The sequence below is a fragment of the Meles meles genome, chromosome X (assembly GCF_922984935.1).
Source record: "Meles meles chromosome X, mMelMel3.1 paternal haplotype, whole genome shotgun sequence".
In the NCBI taxonomy this organism is placed as follows: Eukaryota; Metazoa; Chordata; class Mammalia; order Carnivora; family Mustelidae; genus Meles; species Meles meles.
This window is the reverse complement of record NC_060087.1, coordinates 63,362,478-63,390,057: the sequence shown is the minus strand read 5'-3', so window position 1 is coordinate 63,390,057 and position 27,580 is coordinate 63,362,478. Positions and strand designations below refer to the sequence as shown.

The window sequence follows — 27,580 nt, the reverse complement described above, 5'->3', positions numbered from 1 at the left end:
TTTCAAAACAGTACATTTTATTTGACATTAGACAACATTCCCCAATTTCTCTCAGCTGTGACATGTAGATGGCTTTACATTGTTTTTGTGGTCACCCACGCTGAGCAAGGTCTTTCAATCTTCAAAACACTCAAAACTCAAATATACTGCATTTCACATTAGTTTACAAGTCCAAGTGTATCTTCCCATTTATCAGAGTATTTGGCATAAGTGCCCTTTTAGGTAGAAAGGTAGAGACGAGGCTATTTCTTTAAAGACGACTTTGTTCACAATTTCATTTATGCCATAAAAATCAGATGACAGCATGTTCTTATCAGTAGTAGTCTTAGGATGCCAGAAACTGTGAAAGGATGGCTTTTAGTTACTTTCTCCTTTCCAATTTCCAATAATGTAATCCCCGACCCCAACCTGAAAATAGGAGCATTACAGAATCCAGCTGGCACCACATATTAAAAGCCAAATGTTAGAATTTAGTTGGTAAACATATAGTCCAAAATTGTTTCTCAAAAACTTACAGAAGTGAGTGGTAACAAACTAGTGTGTCCTCATTTCAACAATGACCAGTTATTGGAATTGAATTAAACTAAAAAAAAGCAATCCCCTAGTTAGACTTGGAGGTAATGCTCTCAAAACCAATCCAAAACACAAGCAGGCTGCCCTTCAAAATGCTTTGACCTTCTCTTTCACTCTTCCTCCTAATCCCACCCTCTTGTGAGTGATTTAAAAATAGAAAAGGTCAAAGCCCAGTTGGGCACTAGATTGAGGTTTTTGTTTTTTTTTATCGTTTACCTCCAGTTTTTACCAATTACTTCCAATTTCTATTATTTTTTAAATTAGAACACACTAAAATTAAGCTATTTTTATTCACTGACTTAATTCCACTATAAGAGATCCTTTCTTCGACATGTTTTGATGGTGAGATTTCTAAAGGTTAAGTTGCAAAGCTGTTGCAAAAGAAAAATCATGTCTCTCCCATTATGTTATGTACCATCTGAAGATTGTTCTTCAAAGAGATCTATTTAGGCAGAGTATATCTATCAGAAAGCAGATAAAATTGATAAATGCATTTCAAAACCTATTGTGGCCTGAGTATGAGGGTTTCCCCAAGGCTGGTACCAATGAGACTGGGGTTTGGGAATTAGTTGTTTTTCATCCCTCCTTCTGCCTAGCAGTGGTCACAGCCATTTCTCCTGAGAGATGGGCCAGGGAAAATAAAGTGTCTACTATAAGGGAACTTCCTCACACTTAATGAGCTAGCTCAATAGAAAACCCTGCTTATTGTAGTGGCCAGAATGGTAGAAGAAATACAGAACAGGAATTAAAACCCACAACATTATTAAGGGACTAAGCCATGCCCCTAATCAGAAAACAGTCCGAAAGAAAAGTTTTAAAAGTCCTCTGAGAAAGCATTCATTTTTTTCATGTCTCTGGGGAGAACTGGAAATATAACAAAAAACCTTATATGTAACAGGCATTCAAACATACATGTAGAATGAATAAATTAATGAACAGTAACTTCTTATATTCTAGTCTCCAGGGTAATAAAAAAATCAAGTTTCTTTCAGTCATGATCTTTTTTTGTTTTCTGTCTAGCAATTAACAGAATACCTTGAAAAAGACACTTCCATTTAAGGAAGAATTTCATTCCAATTTTTTGTTTTGTTTTGTTTTACTGCATCTCCAAGATAAACTAAATGCATTTTATACCAGATCTGCTCCAATTTAACATCACTTTCAGTGTTAGAATGAATGAATACAAAGTCCCCGCTTATTCCTACTCTACAAAACATGCCAAAGAGAAGGTGGCCATTTGTTCTCGGTGTCTTAATATCACAGCTGCTCAATAATATTTTTCAAGTAATTAAAGAACGACAGTCTCATTAAATTTTCTGTGTTTCCACCATAGACTGGTGAGATTAAATTACATTTTGGCCTAGGACTTTTTAATTTCTTAATTCTCAGCATTTGAGAACATACTTTATTCAGGGTAAAATAAATTTTTGCACAAAATATGGAAAATGTAGGAAAAAATCTTTTACTCAACTGGCTTCCTGACTCTAAGCCAGGTCAGTGAGCAAATATTTTTAAAACCAGTAATTTCATCTTAATTCTCATCTTAAATCATTCATCTATAATAAAAACAGATATGAAAGTAATGAATTAAAAGGCAAGCCTTAAGCACCCTTATAACAGCCTTCTGGATTTAAACTAGTCAATGAGCAAGTGACACTGGGACTTTCTAGAACTAGGAATAATTCTTCATTTAATATTTAAAAGAACCATGTCTTATTTTTCTATTTTTTTCATACCTAAGGCATGTCAATGTGCATTTTCTGGAAGAGACCCACTCAACTAATTTATCTAGCATAATATGTTCCAGAAAACAGGCACTCAAATATTTGCTCAAAACTCAGTATTTTCTTATCTTCATCTATAATCGGTATTCTAATGCCCTTGAGACTTAGCCCATTTCACTTCTCTTAAGACCTAGAATGATGTATTATTCCACATGAAAGATGCTCTATTTATCAAATGAATCTAAAAGCAAAGCCATTTGATTTTACTCCTGAGCCATTTATTTTTTACTCCTTTAATGACTCAAGCCAGGCCAGGGTAGATCGAATTCATCTCCACATTCAGCATTTTAAAGACTGATAGAGAACTGTTAACATCTTGCTTCTTAAAAAATATTTTCCATTTCTTCAGCCAGGCCAGGGAGCAAGTACCTCTGATTCAGATTTTGTCTTTCCACAGAGGTCAGCATTTAGCATACTTCCTGGCACAATTCTATTTTCCCCCATGTTTTTATTAAATAAGTTTTGCAGTGCTTAAGTAACTTCTAGTCTGGTTCTCCCACCTACTTCCTTATTTCCTCCAATGAATACCCCATAAAGATAAAATCATTTTCATATCCTAGGGCATGCACAGTTCACAGCCTCACAGAAAATAACCAGTAATCATTCATTAAGCCAAGCTATTTCCTTTTATCTATATAGAACAGCAGGCTGTGTAAATTTGAACAGATCTCTGATAATGAACTTTTGCATCCCCACTTGTTAGATCTCTGGGGATAAAAGAAAATAATCAATGTTCACACTGCAGATATTGTTTTTATATGTACAGCAGTGCAAAACTTATAAATTGATTTATACATTATCTACTGCTACCCAGGACACAATAAAGATGATTTATCTTCACATCTCCAATGACAAGCAAGACGAGTGGCATGTAATAGACAATTATTACCCAGTTTTACACTTATCAGATATTTAATCCTTTGTATATTATATTCAGTGTTCAATAGTTAACAATTTTTCCTCAAAAAATTTTCAACTTTCTTCATAGTATAATGATGACTGTGATATAATTTTATAATCCTAGTACTCAGCACCAAATTAGAAAATAAGTAGTTACACTTACATGGTGCTTTAGAGTTCCTAAAATACTACACATGTATTGCCGTATCCTCAGCTGTAAGCACAATGAAATGGTAAGTCTGTGTATCTCTTTACTGCCTATAATATTTTTACCTAGTAAGCATCTGATGATACTCACTCATTCAACAAGTATTTAAACCCTCAGTTTGTATAGCTATTTATACAACTTTCATCACATTCAAGCACACAATGAGAATTTTGTAGAGAAAATGCCTATCTCATAGAAAGTTTTATTCACACAGAAACAGCTAATGTCTTCGATTTATACAGCACTTTAAAAAGTGCAAAGGCAATCTCAATCATTACATTTTCCTGTCACCTGGGAAAATATACTGGTGATTATTTAATTTGACATGACCAGTAAAGTCTTGATTAAAACAAGCAATATCTAATTCCTTACATCTAAATAGTCTAGGACACAAACCTCTTTCTTATTACATGAGAGCATTATCTTAGATTTCATAGTACCCAAACAGTACTGGCCCATAAAAGGTAATTAATATTCATCCACTCATAAACATGTAACCCACTGGTATTGATATAATGCTTTATTTATAAGGCACTTTAATATGCACCTCACAATCTGAAACTTTTAATTCCATAATGAAAACACTTCTTTTCCCTTTGAAAATGGTATGTTAAAGTGCTCACAACAGCTTAATACCCTGTGTTTGCAGTATATTTTATGGTTTCAAAGCAGTTTCCATGCATTTGCTTCTCTGCTACCTAGAATACTGTACTTTTGCTTAAAATTACCAGAGTAGAGGAAACACAATAGCCACAAATATAGGAGTTATTCATTTATCAAACAATTCCTAATATCTGCACAGTATTACATACTTCTAACAAAGTACTTTATTCAGGCTTCTTTTAATCTTTGTATCTATAGTGTCTAGTACAGTAGAATGTAGATATTATGTCATCAATATTCATCCATCAACTCTGAAACTCTTAAATCTTTATAAATGTTTTATAGTTTACAAATCACATTCATGTATTTTTCTTTAAGTCACATGGATGTGATAAGAAATAAATATTGCATCCTGAGTGCACAGGGACAGACACAGAAATGATATTATTATTCAGCACATAGTCCCCAGTACTTACATCAGGGGTGATAAAAACTATGGCCCCCCCAGACCAAATCTACTTGGTTCACAAGCTAAGAATAGCTTTTCCTTTTTAAAGAGTTGTAAAAGAAAAACATATGTCAGAGACCATATGGTCCACAAAACCTTAAGTATTTACCATCTGACCCTTTATATGGAGTGTGATAACTCCTGATTTACATAATGCTTAACAACTGACAGAGCACTTTAAATGTTACCTGTGCATGACTGCCAATATACTATTAATGGGAATGCCTTTTTTCTGTGCTTTACAGTGCTTTCACATATATTCTCAGTTATTTAAATTATGGTAAGGGGGGGGGAATCAAGGTAGGATTAAACCTGCTAAATATTTCCAAGTTCTCTCACCTTTAAGCCTAGAGGTGGGTATTAAATCCAGGAGCAGTTTTGGCACAATCTACCAAAATATTAGGCCACTACTATAAGCAGGGGGTTCAAAGTGTCTCCTTGGGGCCTCACTTCATACTAGACCCAATCATTCATTTTGTAACCATTACTAGAAAACCCAAACCCCAAGAATCCTGCTCACCCAAGCTCAAAGAAGAAAGGTGTTGCAGGTTGGTGCTTCTCAACAGTATGGCACATCTGGGTATTTCCTGTCTAATTCTTTTCATTGGCCTGGAACATCTCTTCACATTTCCTCTAGATAGTCTGGGACTTTTCCCCCCAACAGCCTGATGCTTGCCTTTGCTCATCAGGCTAGAGCTTCTAAGGAAAAGGGAGGACCGAAATACAATGTTACCTATATGCGTCTCTCAAGGAGTGTAGGTGAAGAGAAATGGGAATTTAAAAAAAAAAAAACACTTAAAGCTCAAAACTGTGATAAAAACTGGCTTAAGACTGGCCCAAGCATAATATTGCCAATCTAAAGGTAATCCTAAGGTAACAGCAACATCAAAAAGGGCTCCTCAAAAGAAGTGGACTTAAATAAAAGCATAAGAACTGGAAAGGGAGAACTAAAAATGTCCAAGGGTAGAGAGGATAACAATAGAAAAAAAAAGATGGGGTTTAGTGTTCTCATCTCGGGATTTCCTTTGGTCTTGAGGTTTCTATCCTTCCCGAATTCTGTGTCATAGGCTTCTAGCTTCCCACCTAATTTAGTCTTGAGACATCATTCTTTCTTTCGCCTTCTGTCCATCTAGACAAGCAGGAATCCCAGGGCTTTCCATTCTTGGATCTTGGGTTTTTATCTGAAGTCTTAGACCTTGTGTCTTAGGTCTCAAGTCTTCCATGGATCCCCACACTTAGGCCTACAGTCTCCCACTCTGGGTCTTTGGACTTCTATCTAACTCAAGACTTGAACTTTCCATCCAACTCGGTCAGGTGTTCTATCCAACAAAAGCGACATGCTTACATCATAGCTGTCAGGGCTTTGATGGCCTCAAGCCTGAGGATTCCATCTATCTTGAAACACAGGTTTTTTCCATGTTTGTCTTCAGGTTTCAAGTCTCAAACCATCTGTTTTTTTACTTTAGGCCTTCTATCCATTATGGGCCTTCCACCTGGTGCATCATAGGTCTTGGATCATCCATCTCACACGGTGTCCTGGCATAATGAACAGCTCTGCAATGCTTATTTTGATAGCTGCACTCTGTGCCTATTGGGAAGGGGTTAGGAAACCCCTTTGTCACAAACACACACACATGACCACATAGATGCACAAAATATGCAAGGAGAGAAGATGGCATAAAGTCAAAGAGAGGGGAACACAGACATATAAAGAGGCTGATACACTCAAAGGTAAGCACAAGGGGGAAACCAGAGAAGAAACAAGAGAACAGAGATGAATGCTGAAATGGAAAATCACAAAGAACAAAGAGACATTTAGACGGCAGGAAAGAAAGAGAAAATGGCCCAACAGAAGCAGAAAAAATATACAGAAAAGAGAAATGTGAGATAATAGTAGAAAAAGCAGGAGGAAAGCCAGAATGAGAAAAAGGTGAAATGTCAAACAAACAACAAGGGGAAGGGAAGACCAGCAATCAGAGTTCACAACAGTAAAAGAAGAAAGGTATAGGCAGGACAAGTAATGAACAAAAAGCACACAAGTATGCAACACAGAACAAAAGGGAAGAACATAGAAAGAAGAGCCAGATCTAGGAGAGCAAAGAATCAGTAACAAATTGAAAAAAACAAAACAAAACAAAACTAGAGAGACATCTAAGACAAGACAGACCACTCTTAGGAACAAAAACCAGAATGAGACAAAGATGCACAGAGAAGAAACTAGCAAGAGAATCATGGGATGGCTAAGACACATTTTAGATAAAGAACAACCAAAGAGATTCAAGAAAGAAATAAACAAGCAAAGAAATACACACTTAGGAGTAAAAAGATAAGCACAGACAGACATTCAGAGGAAAAGGGTAAGAAGTAAAGACAAGATACAATAAGGGGCACAAACGGCATATGTGAAGCATCACAAAAAAGAAACAAAAGAAAACCAAAAAGTACATTAATAATTAAAATAAACTACAATTAGTACTAATACTACTTATATTACTAACAGTAATAATTATTATAAGAACCACCACCAACTTAAATGTTTTCTATTTATAAACTTATACCTTACAAATTTCTTACATAGAACCAAAACATGCCTGCCATTAGATGGTATTTGTGGTCACCTGTATTATGTCATATCAACTTATACAACTTCTTAGTTTACTTTTAACTTATCATGGACCAAACTTCACTAAACACTTTACATACATGATTTCATTTACTGTCACCTACAAGTCTAACCAAAAACTCTAAACTGACAAAAGACCATACACCTAGTGAGTGGCAGGAGATTTAAACACAAATTGTGAACCTTTCAATATTCTGCTTCAACTGTTCACAATGATTTCCAAAAGAGCCAAACAAGATGCCATAGATGTATGAATATAATAATAAAGTGCCCTTAGAGAGCACCTAGTCAATCCCCTCACTTTATATCTTTACTTTTCCCCATTCCTTAAAAAACAAACTTCGTTTTCACATGGTTCACAACTATAATGGCAACTTCATGGACTGGGCTTCCTTTAACACTAAATCTGCAGATATTCTTTCACAAGAGGTGAGAAAGATCCACTCTTTCAGCAAAAAGAACAAAAAAACCCTCTTTATTTTTTAGGCTTCTACAGTTTAGTCCTCTAAGAGTGGCAAAACATTTACACAGTGAAGATAAAGAGACAAGGTGAGGCTCAATTACTTGGACACAACTGATAGGCAAACTGTAATATCTTTGAATTGCTTCAGTCAACCCAGTTGGTAAATACAGGTTACTGGTTATCCTCAGCTCTCACATTGCACACCCCTCCATGTTATAACATCATGCTTCATCCCATACAAACCTACAACAAATAAGCTCATAGTTAAAATGATCCTCACAGGATTACAACACCAACAACTTACTTCAGTCTGCTGTTCTAAAATGCTAGTGTGCCAGGCATGTTGATCTTCCTTCGGTATGTTCCACTTTGTTGCGCTTTGCACTGTTTTGGGGAGACAGTGATTTGGCAGAAAAGAAGGAACAATCAGGACCTATAAAAATGACAGGGGAAACCATGTAAATGCCATATAGAAGTATTAACTGAGTACTGTGCAAGAGTAATGGGAAGATATAAATTTACGAGCTATGGAAAATATCTCTATGAAGCTTAGAAATAAATACATAAAGTTGAAGCCTTTAAGTCCCTAGAGAGAAAACTAACACAAGGTTTTTGTTCAAAAGGATAGGAAACTATGGCAAACATAGAAACACCATCAATCACAGTCTTAGTCTTCTGGTGGAATAATCTGTACAAACTCTGTATAATCAGGGTTTACTACTTACTGAATGGTTACCTCCATCTCCTAATCTGCATCCCCCTAATCAGCTTCTCTTACCACCAACTTAAGAGTACACAAGGTCCTAGTTCTTTAGAGCTTACCTGACAACAGAACTTGTGCCATTTCTGGTCAGGTTCCATTAATTAACAAGCATACAACTCCTATTTATCTTCTCAAACAGCTTGTTTTGTGTTTTAGCCCAGAGACATCCTAAGCCATCTTGACATATTTAAATGATTGTCAAAATTCCCCAGCAAGGCTTCAAGAAATACTCTGGGGACCAGAAGATCCAAAATGATGATCTCCCCATGATCAATGTCACAGATGTGGCAGTTGTTGCCCATGTTCTCCTAAAAGAAAGAACAATTAAGCTGTAAGTCTCTACCACACAACAGTCCCACCCTAAACATCCTAACTCATGCAGCCTCCTACTCTCTTCACATCATTTCACCCATTTCACACCCAGTTGCTTCCCAGGTTAGTTAGGGAGCTATTTTTTACCAAACCAGACACAGTCAGTAATGATGGAAACAATCTCAATGGAAAGCTATGTGCAATATAAAGCAAGGTCAAAATTAATAGGTACTAATTATGTTTTTAGAGACACAACTTACGCACCTCTGAAGGGTGGTGGTGGTTTTGAGAGTTCATCTTCCTCCTTTGGACCAGGGAAGAATCTTGATAGAACCTCCTGGCCTAGGGTTGTTGCCCAGTGGTAGTGAGCTTTTCCCCTGGAGGATCCTCATGCCCCATCTCCACCTAGGGATCGTCAAAGGGAACAGGTCACTAACACTGTAGAGCAACAAGCCTATTCTTCTGAGGACGATCTGGAGAAGAGATCAGAGAAAAGTGTTACTGAAATGCAGAACACTGGGAAAGTCTGTCCCAATTAGCAACTTGTAGTTAAATTAAACCATGTCTACCCTTTCCTCCATATGGATTGTTGGGTGAAGATTGAGAGGTGAAGATCTAGTGCTCTATATCCTAGCTATAAGCCTCGTAAAGCCTAGTAACATGTAAATTCTTCTATTCATTCCAGCTCCATTCCTTGCACCTCCCCTCATCTCCAAGAGCAATTCAGAGCTGAATAATTACCAAAATTCCCATACTGTGCTTTTTTTTCCAGTCACCACTGATAAGCATTTCTCTAGAGTGTATTATTAATATCCTATTCTCATCATAAAATATAGTGGGGTTCAAGAAATCAAGGAGTTGAAAACAGTAGAAATAAAGTTTTCTCAACCAAGTGAGCCATCAAGTCACTAAGAAAAGCTTCCATGTGATCTGACCTTATAGGTTAAGAATTCTTCTTCACATTGCCTCAGGCTTCTTTAATAAAGCACTATTTTAAAAACTGAGTAATCTACCTCAATCAGAGTACCTCTCATTCTAGTTTTATAGCATTTCCCTCTTTTAAAACTTGTATGTCGGGATGCCTGGGTGGCTCAGGTCATGATCCCAATGCCCTGGGATCGAGTCCCACAGTGGGCTCCTTGCTTGGCAGGGAGCCTGCTTCTCCCTCTGCCTCTGCCTGCCACTCTGTCTGCTTGTACTCGCTCTCACTCCTCTCCTCTCTCTCTCATAAATAAATAAATAAATAATAAATAAATAAAAACTTGTATGTCAAGCAGTAAGTTGCTAGAGTGCTGCCAAGGTAAACAAAACTGTATTCTACTCAATACACATGGTACATTTCTTTTTTTTTTTTTTTTTTTTTTAAAGATTTTATTTATTTATTTGACAGAGAGAGATACAAGTAGGCAGAGAGGCAGGCAGAGAGAGTGAGAGGGAAGCAGGCTCCCTGCCGAGCAGAGAGCCCGATGCGGGACTCGATCCCAGGACCCCGAGATCATGACCTGAGCCGAAGGCAGCGGCTTAAACCACTGAGCCACCCAGGCGCCCCCACATGGTACATTTCTTGAACAGCTTATATAAATGGGTCCCAGGATATTCAGAGAAATCAAGAATGGTTACAGGCATATAAAACACAAGTTATTACAACAGCTAAGCAAATCTATGCAAAAGGATAAACAAGATACAGAAAGCTAGGGAACCAATAAATAGCTTTCACAGAACCTTGGGTCTCTATTTTTCTACCTTTCAATAATTCTATGATTCCTCAAATTTAAAAAGCCTCAAGTATTTTTTTAATTAATTTATTTATTTCCAGCGTAACAGTACTCATTGTTTTTGCACCACACCCAGTGCTCCATGCAATACGTGCCCTCTCTATTACCCTCCACCTGGTTCCCCAACCTCCCACCCCCCGCTCCTTCAAAACCTTCAGGTTGTTTTTCAGAGTCCACAGTCTCTCATGGTTCATCTCCCCCTCCAATTTCCCACAACTCCCTTCTGCTCTCCATCTCCCCATGTCCTCCATGTTCTTTGTTATGCTCCACAAATAAGTGAAACCATATGATACTTGACTCTCTCTGCTTGACTTATTTTGCTCAGCATAATCTCTTCCAGTCCCGTCCATGTTGCTACAAAAGTTGGGTATTCATCCCTTCTGATGGAGGCATAATACTCCATCATGTATATGGACCACATCTTCCTTATCCATTCGTCCGATGAAGGGCATTGTGGTTCTTTCCACAGTTTGGCGACTGTGGCCATTGCTGCTATAAACATTGGGGTACAGATGGCTCTTCTTTTCACCACATCTGTATCTTTGGGGTAAATACCCAGTAGTGCAATTGCAGGGTCATAGGGAAGCTCTATTTTTAATTTCTTGAGGAATCTCCACACTGTTCTCCAGAGTGGCTGCACCAACTTGCATTCCCACCAACAGTGGAAGAGGGTTCCCCTTTCTCCACATCCTCTCCAAAACACGTTGTTTCCTGTCTTGCTAATTTTGATTATTCTAACTGGTGTAAGGTGATATCTCAATGTGGTTTTAATTTGAATCTCCCTGATGGCTAGTGATGATGAGCATTTTTTCATGTGTCTGATAGCCATTTGTATGTCTTCATTGGAGAAGTGTCTGTTCATATCATCTGCCCATTTTTTGATATGATTATCTGTTTTGTGTGTGTTGAGTTTGAGGAGTCCTTTACAGATCCTGGATATCAACCTTTTGCCTGTATTGTGATTTGCAAATATCTTCTCCCATTCCGTGGGTTGCCTCTTTGTTTTGCTGAGTGTTTCCTTTGCTGTGCAGAAGCTTTTGATCTTGATGAAGTCCCAAAAGTTCATTTTCGCTTTTGTTTCCTTTGCCTTTGGAGACATATCTTGAAAGAAGTTGCTGTGGCTGATCTTGAAGAGGTTACTGCCTACATTCTCCTCTAGGATTCTGATGGATTCCTGTCTCGTTGAGGTCTTTTATCCATTTCGAGTTCATCTTTGTGTATGGTGTAAGAGAATGGTCGAGTTTCATTCTTCTACATATAGCTGTCCAATTTTCCCAGCACCATTTATTGAAGAGACTGTCTTTTTTTCCATTGTATATTTTTTGCTGTTTTGTTGAAGATTATTTGACCATGAAGTTGAGGGTCCATATCTGGGCTCTCCACTGTTCCACTGGTCTATGTGTCTGTTTTTGTTTTTGTTTTTGTTTTTTTTTAAACATTTATTTGACAGAGACAGATCACAAGTAGATAGAGAGGCAGGCAGAGAGAGAGAGAGAGAGGGAAGCAGGCTCCCTGCTGAGCAGAGAGCCCTATGTGGGACTTGATCCCAGGACCCCGAGATCATGACCTGAGCCAAAGGCAGCGGCTTAACCCACTGAGCCACCCAGGCGCCCTATCTGTCTGTTTTTATGCCAGTACCACGCTGTCTTGGTGATCACAGCTTTGTAGTAAAGCTTGAAATCAGGTAACGTGATGCCGCCAGTTTTATTTTTGTTCTTCAACATTTCCTTAGCAAATCGAGGTCTCTTCTGATTCCATACAAATTTTAGGATTATTTGCTCCAGCTCTTTGAACAATATGGGTGGAATTTTGATTGGAATGGCATTAAAAGTATAGACTGCTCTAGGCAGTATAGACATTTTAAAAAGTATTTTTTTAAGATTTTATTTATTTATTTGACAGAGAAGCAGGCAGAGAGAGAGGAACAAGCAGGCTCTCTGCTCAGCAGAGATGTGGGGCTCGATCCCAGGACCCTGAGATCATGACCTGAGCTGAAGGCAGAGGCTTAACCATTTGAGCCACCCAGGAACCCCAAGTTTTTTTTTTTTTGATAGAGAGAAAGAGCACAAACAGAGGGAGGTGGGGGGGGGGGCAGCGTGGGAAAGAGTACAGGGAGAGGAGAGACAATCTTAAGCAAACTCTATGCCCAGTGTGGAGCCCAACACAGGGCTTGATCTTCTCACCACCCTGAGATCATGACCTGAGCCAAAACCAAGAGTTGGAGGCTTAACTGACTGAGCCACCCAGGTGCCCCAACCCTCAACTTTTTAAAATAAGGAAATGACAGTAACAATAGAATTGGGCCTGCCAAAACAGGGCTATGACACATATTTAGTTGGTACTATGCATCAATGAATCCTCAACACCTAACTAGCAGTCTGCCAAAGGATTGTAGAAATAATTTCAAGGGCTGCTAATCAGAAGGTGTAGGTTTGTTTGATCTTTCCCACTAAGTTGCTTTGAGATGTGAATGGAAGTAAGTTATTGTTTTGCATCTCTCATTTTTTGTTTATGAAATGGGAATCAAGTATGCTTGCCCTTACAAATCTCACTGGAGCCTAACTCTGAGGGATAAATTAAATAATAAGCCAAACTCATCTTTAATGTTAAAATATATACGGATGTGCAAAAAACATAAAAAAAACTTTAGGAATTGATTAAAAAAAAACTGTCTCATGTTCTGTTTTAAAAAGTAGAGCTTCAGGAAGTTAAAGTCCATAAAGCCAAAGACAGAATTCCCACAATGATGAGCTCTCCAAGTTATCTTCTTCTCTCAGGTGGCATGATAGCCATCATTTTAAAGATTATTTGGAGCTTATCCAGATTCTCAAAAAGAAAGATCTGCTTGGGGCGCCTGGGTGGCTCAGTGGGTTAAAGCCTCTGCCTTCGGCTCAGGTCATGATCTCAGGGTCCTGGGATTGAGCCCTGCATCGGGCTCTCTCCTTGGCGGGGAGCCTGCTTCCTCCTCTCTCTGCCTGCCTCTCTGACTACTTGTGATCTCTCTGTCAAATAAATAAAATCTTTAAAAAAAAAAAAAAAGAAAGAAAGATCTGCTGAATGTGAAGCTGCTTACAGCTACTTGTAGTCCTCATGTTTCACATGCTGAATGTCCTTGAGAAGAAACATGGGTCTCAGGAGGGTAACGGACTGCTGAGAAATCCTCAACAACAAAAAAATCTAGGAAACATTAGATCTGAGGACTGGAATAAGAAACATAAATGAACCCAGAGCATCTCGGTAGTTCCAGAAAGTAAGAAAGTGCTCAAACAAAAAGCAGAAACCCACAAGGATGGGTTTATGTCCAACGAGCCAACTGAAAGAACTTCCAAAGTCCAAAACTAGAACAATCTGAATAAAAATAAGTAGTAATAACTTATTATCCAGAATATAAAATAAATATTCATGATTCCATATTGATATAAATGAATTATTAAATAAATAAACTAGGGAATAACAGACACATTTCCTGTGCAGAAGAATTCCAAATAACTTATATAAACACTCAACCATCAGAGAAGTGAAGCATAACTCCCCATTCTTTTTTTTTTTTTTTTCCCTTTTTATTTATTTTTTTTTTCAGCGTAACAGTATTCATTCTTTTTGCACAACACCCAGTGCTCCATGCAAAACGTGCCCTCCCCATCACCCACCACCTGTTCCCCCAACCTCCCACCCCTGACCCTTCAAAACCCTCAGGTTGTTTTTCAGAGTCCATAGTCTCTTATGGTTCGCCTCCCCTCCCCAATGTCCATAGCCCGCTCCCCCTCTCCCAATCCCACCTCCCCCCAGCAACCCCCAGTTTGTTTTGTGAGATTAAGAGTCATTTATGGTTTGTCTCCCTCCCAATCCCATCTTGTTTCATTTATTCTTCTCCTATCCCCCTACCCCCCCCATGTTGCTTCTCCATGTCCTCATATCAGGGAGATCATATGATAGTTGTCTTTCTCCGATTGACTTATTTCACTAAGCATGAGAACAAACAATCCAATCAAGAAATGGGCAGAGGACATGAACAGACATTTCTGCAAAGAAGACATCCAGATGGCCAACAGACACATGAAAAAGTGCTCCACGTCACTCGGCATCAGGGAAATACAAATCAAAACCACAATGAGATATCACCTCACACCAGTCAGAATGGCTAAAATTAACAAGTCAGGAAATGACAGATGCTGGAGAGGATGTGGAGAAAGGGGAACCCTCCTCCACTGTTGGTGGGAATGCAAGCTGGTCCAACCACTCTGGAAAACAGCATGGAGGTTCCTCAAAATGTTGAAAATAGAACTACCCTATGACCCAGCAATTGCACTACTGGGTATTTACCCTAAAGATACAAACATAGTGATCCGAAGGGGCACGTGTACCCGAAAGTTTATAGCAGCAATGTCTACAATAGCCAGACTATGGAAAGAACCTAGATGTCCATCAACAGATGAATGGATCAAGAAGATGTGGTATATATACACAATGGAATACTATGCAGCCATCAAAAGAAATGAAATCTTGCCATTTGCGACGACATGGATGGAACTAGAGCGTATCATGCTTAGTGAAACTCCCCATTCTTTAAGCACATAGTGGCTTTCCCTTCAAATACAGTACGGGAAGGGAAAAAAATAATTTTAATATAATAATAATTTTAAATGTTAAGTAGAGAAACTTGACAAACAGTACCTTAGTCAACTGGTAACAGTCAACATCAATATCAATAGTGTGTGGGAGGCCGCAATAAGGCTTGAGACCAGGACCAAACCGGCTCTGACTTGTGTCTCCTTTAAAGTCCGAGTAGCCTAACAAAAGGCTTAGGACGGAAAAGTTGAGTAGCACTGAGAAAGGGTCTGTGCTATGTGTTGTGGGCTAGCCAACGCGATTTCCCACACGTTTACTAGTTAGATGAGAGCAATTTGGTTGGGGTCATACATTCATAACTGGTCCTTGCTGTTCCAGCACAGCTCATGAATCACTCTTAGGTTTGTTGTTACTCCGAGTATCAATATGGAATAATTGTACTAACATCAGCCATTGCCTGCAGGTGCTTATCTGGAGTAGGCAAAACAGGCCTGGTCAACAAATCATTAATAGGCTTGTGCTGTGCTTGCACCAGCCATGAACTGCAACATTGTAAACTATGTTTTGAGTTACTTTGGAGTCAGTGCAGCTGGTTAAGGAATTATCTGTAGACAAAGACCACTGTCCTTGGAGGGTCTGCATTTAGACCGTGAGAAGTAGATAATGGGGAAGTCTGGAGGGTTTTTTGTGCATGTAGCAAATTCTTTTGTAATCAGTTAAATATAGTTATTGTTCGCTATATAATGCCTTGCTGCCTTGAGTAAACTCGGCACTGTTGGACATCCTCCTCAGTGCTCCTCCTGCCCCCATCTCTTTGTCTCTGAACCTCTTCTTTGCACCATCCTCTTACCCTCACGTTCCTGGTCGATTTGCCGTGCTGACCGTGACAATAGTGATATGTCACGTTGATAGTATGTATTCGAGAACGAAGACTGCTATGATCTTCTTCCCAAAAACTCGAGCCCAGTCTAGCCACGAGAAGAACATCAGACAAATCCCAACAGAAGGACATTCTACAGACTACTTGACCATTAGTCCTCAAAATTGTCAAAGCCATTAAAAACAAGTTAAGTCTTAGAAATTGCCATAACTAAGAGCCCAAGGAACACACAGCTACTAGATGCAAGGTGGTATCTTGGATAGGATCCTAGAACATAAAAAGAGCGTAAGAGAAAAACTGAGGAAATGTAAATAAAGTATAGACTTTAGTTATTAATAATATATCAATATTGGTTCAGTAATTGTGACAAATGTATAAGAGTACTATAAAATGTTAATAATAGGGGCACTTTGGTGGCTCAGTGGGTTAAACCTTCTGCCTTCGGCTCTGGTCATGATCCCGGGGTTCTGGGATCGAGCCCTGCATCAGGCTCTCTGCTCAGTGGGGAGCCTGCTTCCCCCTCTCTCTCTGCCTGCTTCTCTGCCTACTTGTGATCTCTGTCAAATAAATAAATAAAATCTTTTTTAAAAAATGTTAAATAATAGGGGCGCCTGGGTGGCTCAGTGGGTTGAGCCGCTGCCTTCGGCTCGGGTCATGATCTCAGGGTCCTGGGATCAAGTCCCGCATCGGGCTCTCTGCTCAGCAGCGAGCCTGCTTCCTCCTCTCTCTCTCTGCCTGCCTCTCTGTCTACTTGTGATCTCTCTCTGTCAAATAAATAAATAAAATCTTAAAAAAAAAGGTTAAATAATAAAGTAAAATGGGTATGGGATATACAGGAACTCTCTCTATACTATCTTCCAAAACCATTCTGAATACTCTAAAATAAGAAAGGTTTTTTTCTTTTAAATCTGCCAACTAGATGTTGAAGGTTTATAGATTGTAGTTTTTTTTTTAAGCATGCAAAATGGAACCTGAGAACTGGTAATTCTGTTTTCCATATTTTGCTGCAGTTATGTGCCCTCATCGTTGGCAAAGTGTTTGTTTATAGAGTTTTAATTGTAGTCAGTTTTTAAGATGAAACACAGAAGCCCAAATATCAAAATCCGTAATATCAAAAAGTTATTAAAATTAGCAACTTAAACTCTTGTTCTTGTTCATCAATGGACCATACAAAAGGACCTACTCAATCCATTATATAAAATGAAGGCAGCAGTTATAGCAGTTTCAGTCAAGGGAGACATGTAAGGCTGGAAAACTAATGATCATAAGAGAAACTGTATACCAATTACATTATACAATGGCAAGCATACTAACAGACATAAAATATAAATATGCCAAAAGTTTTCAAAAGTATAGATTAAAGTAACCTAGATATTTTATAATGAGATCCAGTAACATAAAAATACAGCATGCCAAAAGTTTTCAGAGCTATGGATAAGGTAACCTAGACATTTCATAATGAAACCCAGTAATGTATACTGATCTTCCAGCCATATCCCTATTTTGAAAATGCTATAAACATTCAATTACATATTTTATGCAGTAAGAAGGTATTGAGTCTGCTGAATAGGTTCTAATATTTCTGGGGAAACTAGAAGAATAGCATTCCAGTTGGTCAAACAAAATAATTCTTTAAGTCTACCCATCATCTAAGAAATCTAGGACAAGTAAAATTTAAATTTTGCTCCAATCTCTCACTCTAACATGAAGAAATCAAAAGCTCATTTCCAACATAGTCATCAAAACAGTAAAGTGTTCTTTATCAGACTCATTTGTACAGGGTACACAAGGAGCCTAACATTCCATGTCTCAGTGCTCTAATTTGGAGAGGTCAAGTAGGATCAAGTAAAGCTTAAATCACCAATAAAAACAGCCAACTCAATGCCATCACTATAATGATATATAATCTTCATGGCCATTGAAGTTTAGCTTGTTAAATTCATAGGATCAGCTAAGTCTCAAACAAATACTTGAGATCCAACTTGAGTTGGATTTTGAGAGACACAGCGTTAAGTGCTATTTGTCTGTAGCCAAAACTATGGTAGTGAGAAAATCAAGTTTTCATCCGATCCAATCTGTACGACTTGAGGCAGAAGAAGGCATTAGCTCTATTTAATCCTACACATCAGTAGTCTTCAACATCCAAATTTATAAGGTTTGAAGAAACCGCTCAGGTCAGGTATCAGTTTTCTTCTTTCTTTAAGCTGGTATAAAAATTCTCCCAGGATGTTTTCACAAATTTAGCCACCACCACAGATCAACGTATTAAATTCTTTACTTAAGTCAAAAACTCCCATGCAGGTACACATTTGCCAACCAGGGCCCAGATATCCTGAAAAATTATGAATGATTAATCATAGCAACCCTAGGTCTTATGATTTTCTACAATTTAGGGAGGTGGTAAGAGAAATTTGTAGATAAAGTTGGAGAAAGATAGGTAGAAAAACTAAAGGGGGATATGGGAAAAGATGCACAAAACCAGGGTTAGAAAACTTCCTCCAATCCTGTATATTAAAGTTCTATAAGGAAGAAAGTCAGAAATGAAAACACAAAAACCACTTAGACAAATGCCAGGAAGGAGGGAAAGAAGGAAAAAAGAAAGAAAGAAGAAAGAGAGAAAGAAAGGCTCTATTTTTCCAAAAGACAAAATGTCATTTTCAGGGATTGAGATACTCAATTCAAGTCTCTGTCTTAATTCATCAGCTATCCCTAGACACTGAAGTTGAGACAGATGGTGATTTGATCCAAGGTTAGAGTCAGAACCAAAGGATAGGCATTCTTATTCCCAGCTCAGAACTTTTTCATAATTCTGCCAGTATTTCATTCCTTCTGCCCCCAAACCCATGAAAAAAACAATGACTCCCTCTATGGGGACCTGGGTGACACAGTCAGTTAAGTGTTTGAGTCTTAGTTTCAGCTCAGGTGGTGACCTCATGGCGGTGTCATCAAGCCCCACATCAGGCTCTATGCTCAGAGTGCAGTCTGCTTGAGTTTCTCTCTCCTCCCTCTGCCCCTCCCCCCATCTCATTCTCTCTCTCTCTCTCTCCGGAATAAAAAAATCTTTTAAAAAGGTGATTCACTCTAAAAAATTATGTGCTTCATTAAAATGCATTTGCAAAAAAAAAAAAAAACAAAACAAAACAAGAAATACTGGTGTAGTGTCTGTAAACCCTCTGCCTACATAATCCCTAAGTAAACAGACCAAGGTGCTCCCTAGTCACACTTTATATTTTCCCCTTGCCACTTTGCTCAGTAAGTATGTCTCCTCCTCTCTTCTTCCTCTGTGCCCCACAGAACTTTCCAACATTTTTTATGGTACACATCAAACTGCCCAACACCACAATGATTTGTTCATTTTGGCATCCTCATCAAGAATCATGTCTTTGGTTTTGTAACTTATTCCAGTGTGTGACTCAATAAAGTCTGTTAACACAAGGATTATCTCAATTTTGAAGATGCCCACATTTCCAGAGCATCCCATTTTATAAATGCTAGAGACTTTATTTCAAGCAATGAATTGAAATACAACTCCAAGATTCACCTTTGGATGCTGTCCAGTGCAGGCTTCAATCCACTTAAAGTTGATCCATCCTTCCTCTTGAGTGGGGTACAGAACCAGCTCAGAATTCATCCCTTTAAAACAAATTCCAATAGTTATACTTGTATACTCATAGAGAATAATTTGTTTAGTAACAATAAAAGATGTCACAAGCAGAGACCAGTGTTTCTCAAATTGGGGTGATAAGAACCCTGGGGGTTTGTGGATATATCTTCATGGATCCCTAAATCCTACATAAATTATATAAAACATTGTATATCTTTAATAAAGATCTTAAAACTGGAAAACATGTTTACATTTCAAATCACTTTCTTTAAGTCAACGTTCCTCAAACCATATTCTTTACGATCTCAAAAATTTCTGTTCCTTTAAAAGGCATTTTATCCTGACAACTTACTTAAGTTTGAGAAACAATGACCTAGGCAACATTTCCAAGAAGACTTCGGACCAATTGTATACTAACCCCAATCAGTCAGACCGGGGGATGCCATTGGCATTGGTGGGAAACAAGCCATGAGGAAATATGGTTATGAATTAAAATGGGCAGTAAGGGATGCCCATGCAATATGGTTCTTCTTGCTCCTGCCAGGATGCATAGATGTGCACCAAGAATGTCTCAAATTTGATGTTAATATTTTTTTTCAGCTGGACCTCTGTGTTTGTTTTACATCAGAGAGACTAAGATTTTTAGCTTACCAAGGTTATCTGTTGAAAAGCTGAAGGGGAAAGGGTATTATTAACTTCATAAAGTAGACAATGTCATAGCTTTCTTATAAAACTTACACTTCTCCATTCACTTCTTGCCGAACAGGTTCCACAAATATCTCAAACTAAAAACATCACTACTCGTGTTTTGTGGCAGAGATAGAATTAAAAGGCACAAAAAGCAAACATATCACATTTATACCCCCAAACTGAACCTTGAAAAGCTCAAGCTTATAATGAAATTTAACAATGAACAATTTCCCAGCCTTAGCATATAGCCAAACACAACACCTAGGCCTTATCTCTGTAATCACTTTTCATACTTCCAAAAGGGGTAAAAACCAAATTACATTAAAATAAACCAAGTGGACTACACATATGGCTGTACTATTAATCATATCCTGGACCAAAGGGAAAAAGTAAAACCACTTCCCTCTTTATCCAACTAACTTCAGACCCTAGTGGGCTCCCTTTTTAAAACTCTGTAACTTATAATTCACACAAGGCAGCACTTGATTATCATTTCCTAAAGGTATTTCAAGTGTGCTTTTATTAGTTCCTCTGCAATATATCACAGGAATGAGGTTATACAGGACCATATCATTTCTACCCCTCACTTTAGTGTTAACTAGCATAAGGCTGGGTATATAATATTTTTGTTGGTTAACTCATATGGTGAAATAGATATCTATCTATCTATCTAGCAATAGATAGATATAATTGCAGATGAGGTAGGAACAGGGAAGGAGACTTAAAGATCCTCCTTTCTACAGGTAGCATTTAAGAGAAGGAAAATAGAACAGGGAAAAGATTACTTAATAACTACAAAGTAGTACTTACAGTATTCTAAAGAGCCAGAGACTCTTCTTACAGCTGTCCAAGGAGCTAGTAGTGTATACTGCACCCTGAGCTGGGTGGATCTTTTGACATCCTTGTCAGAGGAATAGTATCCTTTTTCAGTGATTACAAAGAACTGCTGTTGTGATAATTAGTTATTTGCTTCAGCAGTTCCACATTAGAGACTTCTCTGCCACACCCTGCACACTAGAGGCTAGGATATTATTCATTTTACCAGGAAGCTATCTCACTGTTGAAATTTATGTCCAGAAGAATGATTAGAACTTAGCTTATTTCTCCTTTAATACAAAACAGGGAAATTGAGGGGCGCCTGGGTGGCTCAGTGGGTTAAAGCCTCTGCCTTTCACTCAGGTCACGATCCCGGGGTCCTGGGATCGAGCCCCGGGTCGGGCTCTCTGCTTGGCAGGGAGCCTGCTTCCTCCTCTCTCTCTCTCTCTCTGCCTGCTTCTCTCCCTACTTGTGATCTCTGTCAAATAAATAAATAAAAATCTTTTAAAAAAACAGGGAAATTGATACTATCATTTCTAAGTCCTCACTTCAGTGTAGTGAGTGCTTCAGGCTACTTTAAATTAGCAGAATTCAACAGGGTGCATTTAATATATGTTAATTAAGGTGAACTATGGTTTTCAAAAGTGCCTCAGCATATGTTCTCTCAGTTCATTCTTTGAAAGCAATCTTCTTGAAATAAGTAGGGGGTGGGTGATGATCCAGATGAAGAAATTTAAGGACTAGAAAGTTTGGGTAGTTTCTCTAAAAGTGAATGGTGGTAAAGCCCAAATAAAGAATGGTTTTAAAATGGTGGTAGAGCCCAAAGATATGTGTCTTAAGAGTTCCACTCTAGAACTCTTGGGAATACTTAAAATAGTAAGATTCATAGTGGTCTATCCACAGACCCACCACCCATAGTAAAATGAGAGACACTGGTCATCAAGTACATGGTATAAATGGGTTTTTGGACTTCAAAAATTAAATGACCAGGTTTACAATTCCATCTTGCAAACAGCACTTCTTTATTGTATCCTGGCAACCAGCACTGTACAACAGCAATATACAAGAGGGGAAGAGAGATTCTTGGCCAGGCAATCTGCTCTGGAAGGAAGAATGCACAGATGGTGCTAATCTTTCTTCCTGGGAGACAATTTTCAACTGATACTTATACTGAAAATCAGTAATGAGGGGTGGCAATCCAGCTTTCTAGGCCTGACTTGCCTTGAGCATTTTGCTCAGTAAAGCAGTAACAGAGGTGGGCAGGGACGGTTCCTGTCCCAGAATGTGACAACTGGGATTGCATCATTAACAAGTGCAGAAAAAGGAGTGAAGGCCCATCCACCTAATTCAGGTCTGCTTTTGGTAGTCAATACTGCACATAACATCAAAGTGATAGGGAAATCTTGGGCTGATGAGCTGAAAAATGGGACAATCAGTACTGTGTTAACACAGAAGGGACTCTGGGTAGTCAGCAATGCAATGCAAAGAAGTGTCTGATGGGTGGGACTAAGGAAAGTGCAAATGAGGCATTACAGCAATATAAAGTGGGTAAGGCAATGACATCAGGGATTATTAATGTATTAAGTCCAAGAGAAAGGGCCTTGCCCAGTCAACATTCCCCAGCAATAAAGCAAAAGGGGCAAGGGATGGGGGCGGGGCAGAAGGACAATCTTATTCAATGGCTGAATACATGAACACCTGAAACTGTGACAAAGGTCCATAGGAAGGGTCCAAGGGTGAGCACGGGATGGGAAGAGGGATAATAAGGGGAAGACCATGAGTACTTGGAATTTTATACATAGGAGCAATACAAAAGGAGAGGGAGTATGGGTTGCTATTTGATAGACAAGTTCACGGCATATTGCAACGTTTATACTTAATTATGTCATGCAAAATTGGGGCTGGGAGTGTTATGTCTAACAAGGCCAGGGAGGAAAAATCCATTGCTAATTGCCGTTGTGCCCATTAATAGTCCCAGAAGTTTTGTGTGGTCAGCAACCCCTATAGTAATGCAAAGGGGTTTTAAGGGAATGTTATCCTAAACCTAACAGAAGGGAACATAGATAATTGCCCATTGACAGTCCAAGAAAGAGACCGTAGTCAGTACCCCTAATGAATACAAAGGGAGTACAATAGGTCCCATAATTGATAGTGGTGCATATTAATTGTCCAAGAGCTGAGGTCATGAGAGCAGTTCTCAGCAGCAATCCAAAGGCAGTGGTAGGGCCACAGAGCATCCTTTCACACTGCACAGATCAACAAACAAATACAAGTATGTATATTAATAATCTCAAGAAGAGCTCATTTATGGTTAACATGCCCCTGATGCAAAGGGGGTTTTATGGGATGCAATTTATGGTTAACATGCCCCTGAAGCAAAGGTGGCTTGAGGGGATGAAAAGTTGGACAATTGCAATTATACACATTAAAGTCCAAAAGAAAGGGCATTAGAGGTAAACTGCATCTCCTTACTCCAAAGCAAAGAGGGTACAGGGGTTCTAGTATAAGGCATGCTTAGCAAACTGCACTTATACACATTAACTTTCCAAGTGAAGGAGTTTAAATAGTGGACACTACCTGCTAAACATGCTAAGAAAGTAGGTAGGGTCCTTATAGAGTACATAAAACAAGGAAAAAATTCAACTGTACATATTCACAGTCCAAAAGAGGACCTTAGTTCATCAGCATACTCTGCTGTATTGCAAAGGGAAGGTAAGAGTGTAGGGCCTTAGTCTACTGAAGACAGCAGACAATTTCAATTGATGAATGAATGTTAGCAGTTTGCTAGAAAGAACTTTGGGAGAAAACAGTATATCCTGCAGCACTGCAAAGGAGGTACGATAGTTCTGGAAGTAATAGGGTTGCGGAAAACTACAATCCTGCATATTAACTATTCAGATGTAAATGTCTTAGCAGTGGGCACCACCTACTGGAAGGCTTAGAAGTAGGGGTGAGGGTGTCTCCTCATCTAGTGCGTAAGAACCTGGACAAATGTAATTATGCACATTAATAGGACAAGTTAGGCGTTAGCAACCTTGGTATACTCAATGACATACAACAGGTTAGGATGAACTAAGCTGCAATCATGTACACTAATGCCCAAGGGATATGGTATGGTTAATTAAAACCAGTACTTTGTACAAATGTACAAATGTAAGGATTAAGTAATGGGAACTCCCTGCTAAAAGGTATAGAGAGTGGGGAGAGAGGTGCCCATATTTAATGTGCAAGAACATGTACAAATGAAATTATGCATAATCACAAGCCATGAAAAAAGGCTTTAGTGATCAGTACCCCTGCAAAAGGAGTCTGAGAGGGTAGTACCTTATTCAAATGGGATGAAGCACGTGTAGTTACGCACATTAATATCCATGGTGCATAGTTGTGGTCAATTACAATTGTGCTCCTTGACTGCTCACATATAACAGCCTTGTAGAGGGGGCACTCACTGCGTAACAGATAACAGACAGAAGGAGTGGGGAGAGGTGTTCTTCTCTGGTACACAGGAACCCAGACAAATACAATTATGCATCTTAACAGGCCAAGAAATGGGACCTTATGGGTCAGAATTCCCTGCAGTACTTCAAAGGCAGTGTAAAGGCAAAGAATCCTAATTTAATTGTCATTACACATGTTAACAGTTTGAGGAAGGGGCTTTAAATTGACAGTATCCCACTCAGTAAACCTCAGAGGTTCTGAGAAGAGTCAGGGACAAGTTAACTCAAAGGAGAGTGGACAAGTGAAACTACACACAGCCACAGTTCCAAGAGAAAGGCTATAATGTGGTCAGTCACCCCTGCTTTGGTAAGTGCAAAGTCCTGAACTTAAAGGTACAGTTGTGGACAACCGAGTGGGTACAAAACAACGAAGGTTGTGCAGATTAACTGCGTTAGTGTGTAAAATCTTGAGTAGTAGGCACCTCCCACTGGAATATAAACAGCATGGGGAAGATCCTTGCCTGGTGTACAGGTGTAAGAGCAAATGTTAAGTATGCACACACAGTCCAAGAGAGTGAATTTTGGCTAGTCAGAAGCCCCTGCAATAATGTAAATGGGGCAAGGAAATGAGATCTTATTCTAACATAAGGGAGTAAGGATTGCTGTAATTATGCACATTTAAACTGCACAGGAGAAGCAGTCATAGTTGGTCAACACCCCTGACACAGAGAAGGTGTGATAGGGATGGGATCCCAGTACAATACGGCACATTAACTGTCCAATAGAAAGACTGTAGGTGGTCAGTACCCCCCAGTATAATACTAAGAAATAAGGGTATTAGCTTATCAAGAGGGCACATGAAAGAAAGAATTTTGGGATACTAGCATCCCCTGATGTGTTTAAAAAAAAAAAAAGGAGGACCATAAACATTGGAATTTTGCACACCAATAGTTCCAGAAAAAAGTAACTGAGGTAATTAATTCAAAGACCATACAGGGGACTTAAATGAAAGACACAGTATGTCAATTACCATGGTTCACTTTATCCTAGTACAAAGGTCTTAAAGTGCATCCACTGCTGAATACAAGTGAAATTAGAGAAATCTTATGTAGTGCAGAGGAAAAGAACAAATACCATTATGCACATTAACAATACAAAAAGGGGGGGGTGGCTTGGTTTTCAGCAAACCCCTACTGTAATGCTAAAAGGGTAGGAGTGAATGGGATACATCTTAATTGTTCCAAGCACTTCTGAGGTGATGTAAAAGGAGAGGGCACGGGATCCTACACTAACAAAAGGGACCACAATTGCATTTAAGCACAGCCATGGTCCCAAGTACCCTCTGCTATAGTGTAGAGACTGTAGGAGGGCGTGGAAAACTATACTAACAAAGGGAACCACTGCTAAAATTAAGCACGTTATCTTTTCCAAATTCACTCCCAGATAATGTATGTAAAGGGAGTTGGTGTGCATGGGATCCTACAAAACAGAAGGTACCACAGCTGTGAGAATCTGACAGGCCCAAGTACTCTCTGCTATAACGCAAGTTGGAGGTATAGGATCCTAAACCAAGAGAAGGGAACACAGCTGCAATTAAGTACCTTTCAGTACCAAAACTGCTCCCAGGTAGTATAAAGGGAGGAGGTGATCATGACTAGCAAAATGGACCACACCTATATTTAAGCACATTGAGAGTCCCAAGTAGCATCTGCTGTAATGCAGTAAAGGGAGTTAGAGGGCATCGGATCCTAAACTAACAGAGGGCACCACAGGTGCAAATGAGCACTTTAACGGTCTCAAAAATCCTCCCAGGTAATGTAAAGGGAGTAGAAGGGGATGGGATCCTAAACCAACAAAAGTGACTACGCCAGCAATTAAGTACTTTAACAGCCCCAAGTACCCACAGCTATAATGCAAAAGAGGAGGAGAGCATGGGAAAACTAAACACACAAAAGGGACCGCAGCTCCAACTGAGCATTTAAACAGTCCCCAACAATACATCCTTAGGTAATGCAAAGTGAGTTGGAAGACAGAGAATCCTAGGTTAACAAAAGGGATCAGGACAGCAATTAAGCCCATTAAAAGTCCCAAATATCCTCTGCTATAATGGAAAGAAAGTTAGAGGGCATGGGATGCTTGACTCACAGAAGGGACCACAGCTGCAAATGAGCACATTACAGTCCCAAATCTGTTCCTAGGTAATGCAAAGGGAGTTGGAAGGGACTAGAAACTAGACTAATAGAAGGGACAACAATTGTAATTACACAAGGTAACATTCCCAAATCTGCTCTCAGTAATAGGGGAGAAGGAAACAAGATCCTAGACTAAGGGATGGGACCACACCTGCAATTAAGTACTTTAACAGTCCCAAGTACCATCTGTTGTAATGCAAAGAGAATAGGAGGGCATGGGAAACTATACTAAGAAAAAATTCTCAATTTAGTACTGTGGCACCTTCCAACAGTCCCCAAAATCCTCCCAGGTAATGTAAACAGAGTAGGAGGAAATGGGATCCCAGGAATTACAGAAGGTACAAGAGCAGCATTTAGTTAACAATTAACAATTAGCATTTAATTAAAAATTAACAATCCCAAGGACCCTCTGCGGTAATGTAAATTAAATAGGAGGACTTGAAAAACTATACTAATAAAGAGACAACCGCTGCAATTAAGCAACTGAACAGTGCCAAATACACTGCCAGGTAGCACAAAGGCAGTTGTAGGGCCTGGGATACTAGACTAACAGGAAGGACCGCAGCTACAGTTAAGCCTATTAACAGTCCAATGCCCTCTGCTGTAATACATTTGGAGAACACTGGGATCCTATAACAACAGAAGGGACCACAGATGCAATTAAGTACTTTTTAGCTCCAAATACTACCAGGTAATGTGTAGGAGATGGGATCCTAGACCACTGGAAGGGACCACAGGTAAAATTAAATATATTAATAGTCCCAAGTAGTCCTTGCCGTGTGCAGGAGGAGTTGGAACACATAGGACCCAGACTAACAAAAGGGACCACAGTTGCAAATGAGCACATTAATAGTCCCAAATCCACTTCCAGATCATACAA

At 39.1% G+C, this 27,580-nt stretch overlaps 1 long non-coding RNA gene across 1 annotated transcript; it reads right to left on the bottom strand.

Annotated features, from left to right (window-relative positions):
* On the bottom strand, nt 1–27,580 carry LOC123934992. Its single transcript, XR_006816862.1, has 6 exons — nt 21,066–27,580; nt 19,503–19,594; nt 9,002–9,210; nt 8,485–8,733; nt 7,967–8,095; nt 1–6,887 (listed from the first exon to the last, which is right to left on the bottom strand). It is a non-coding gene; the product is annotated as an uncharacterized LOC123934992 (long non-coding RNA).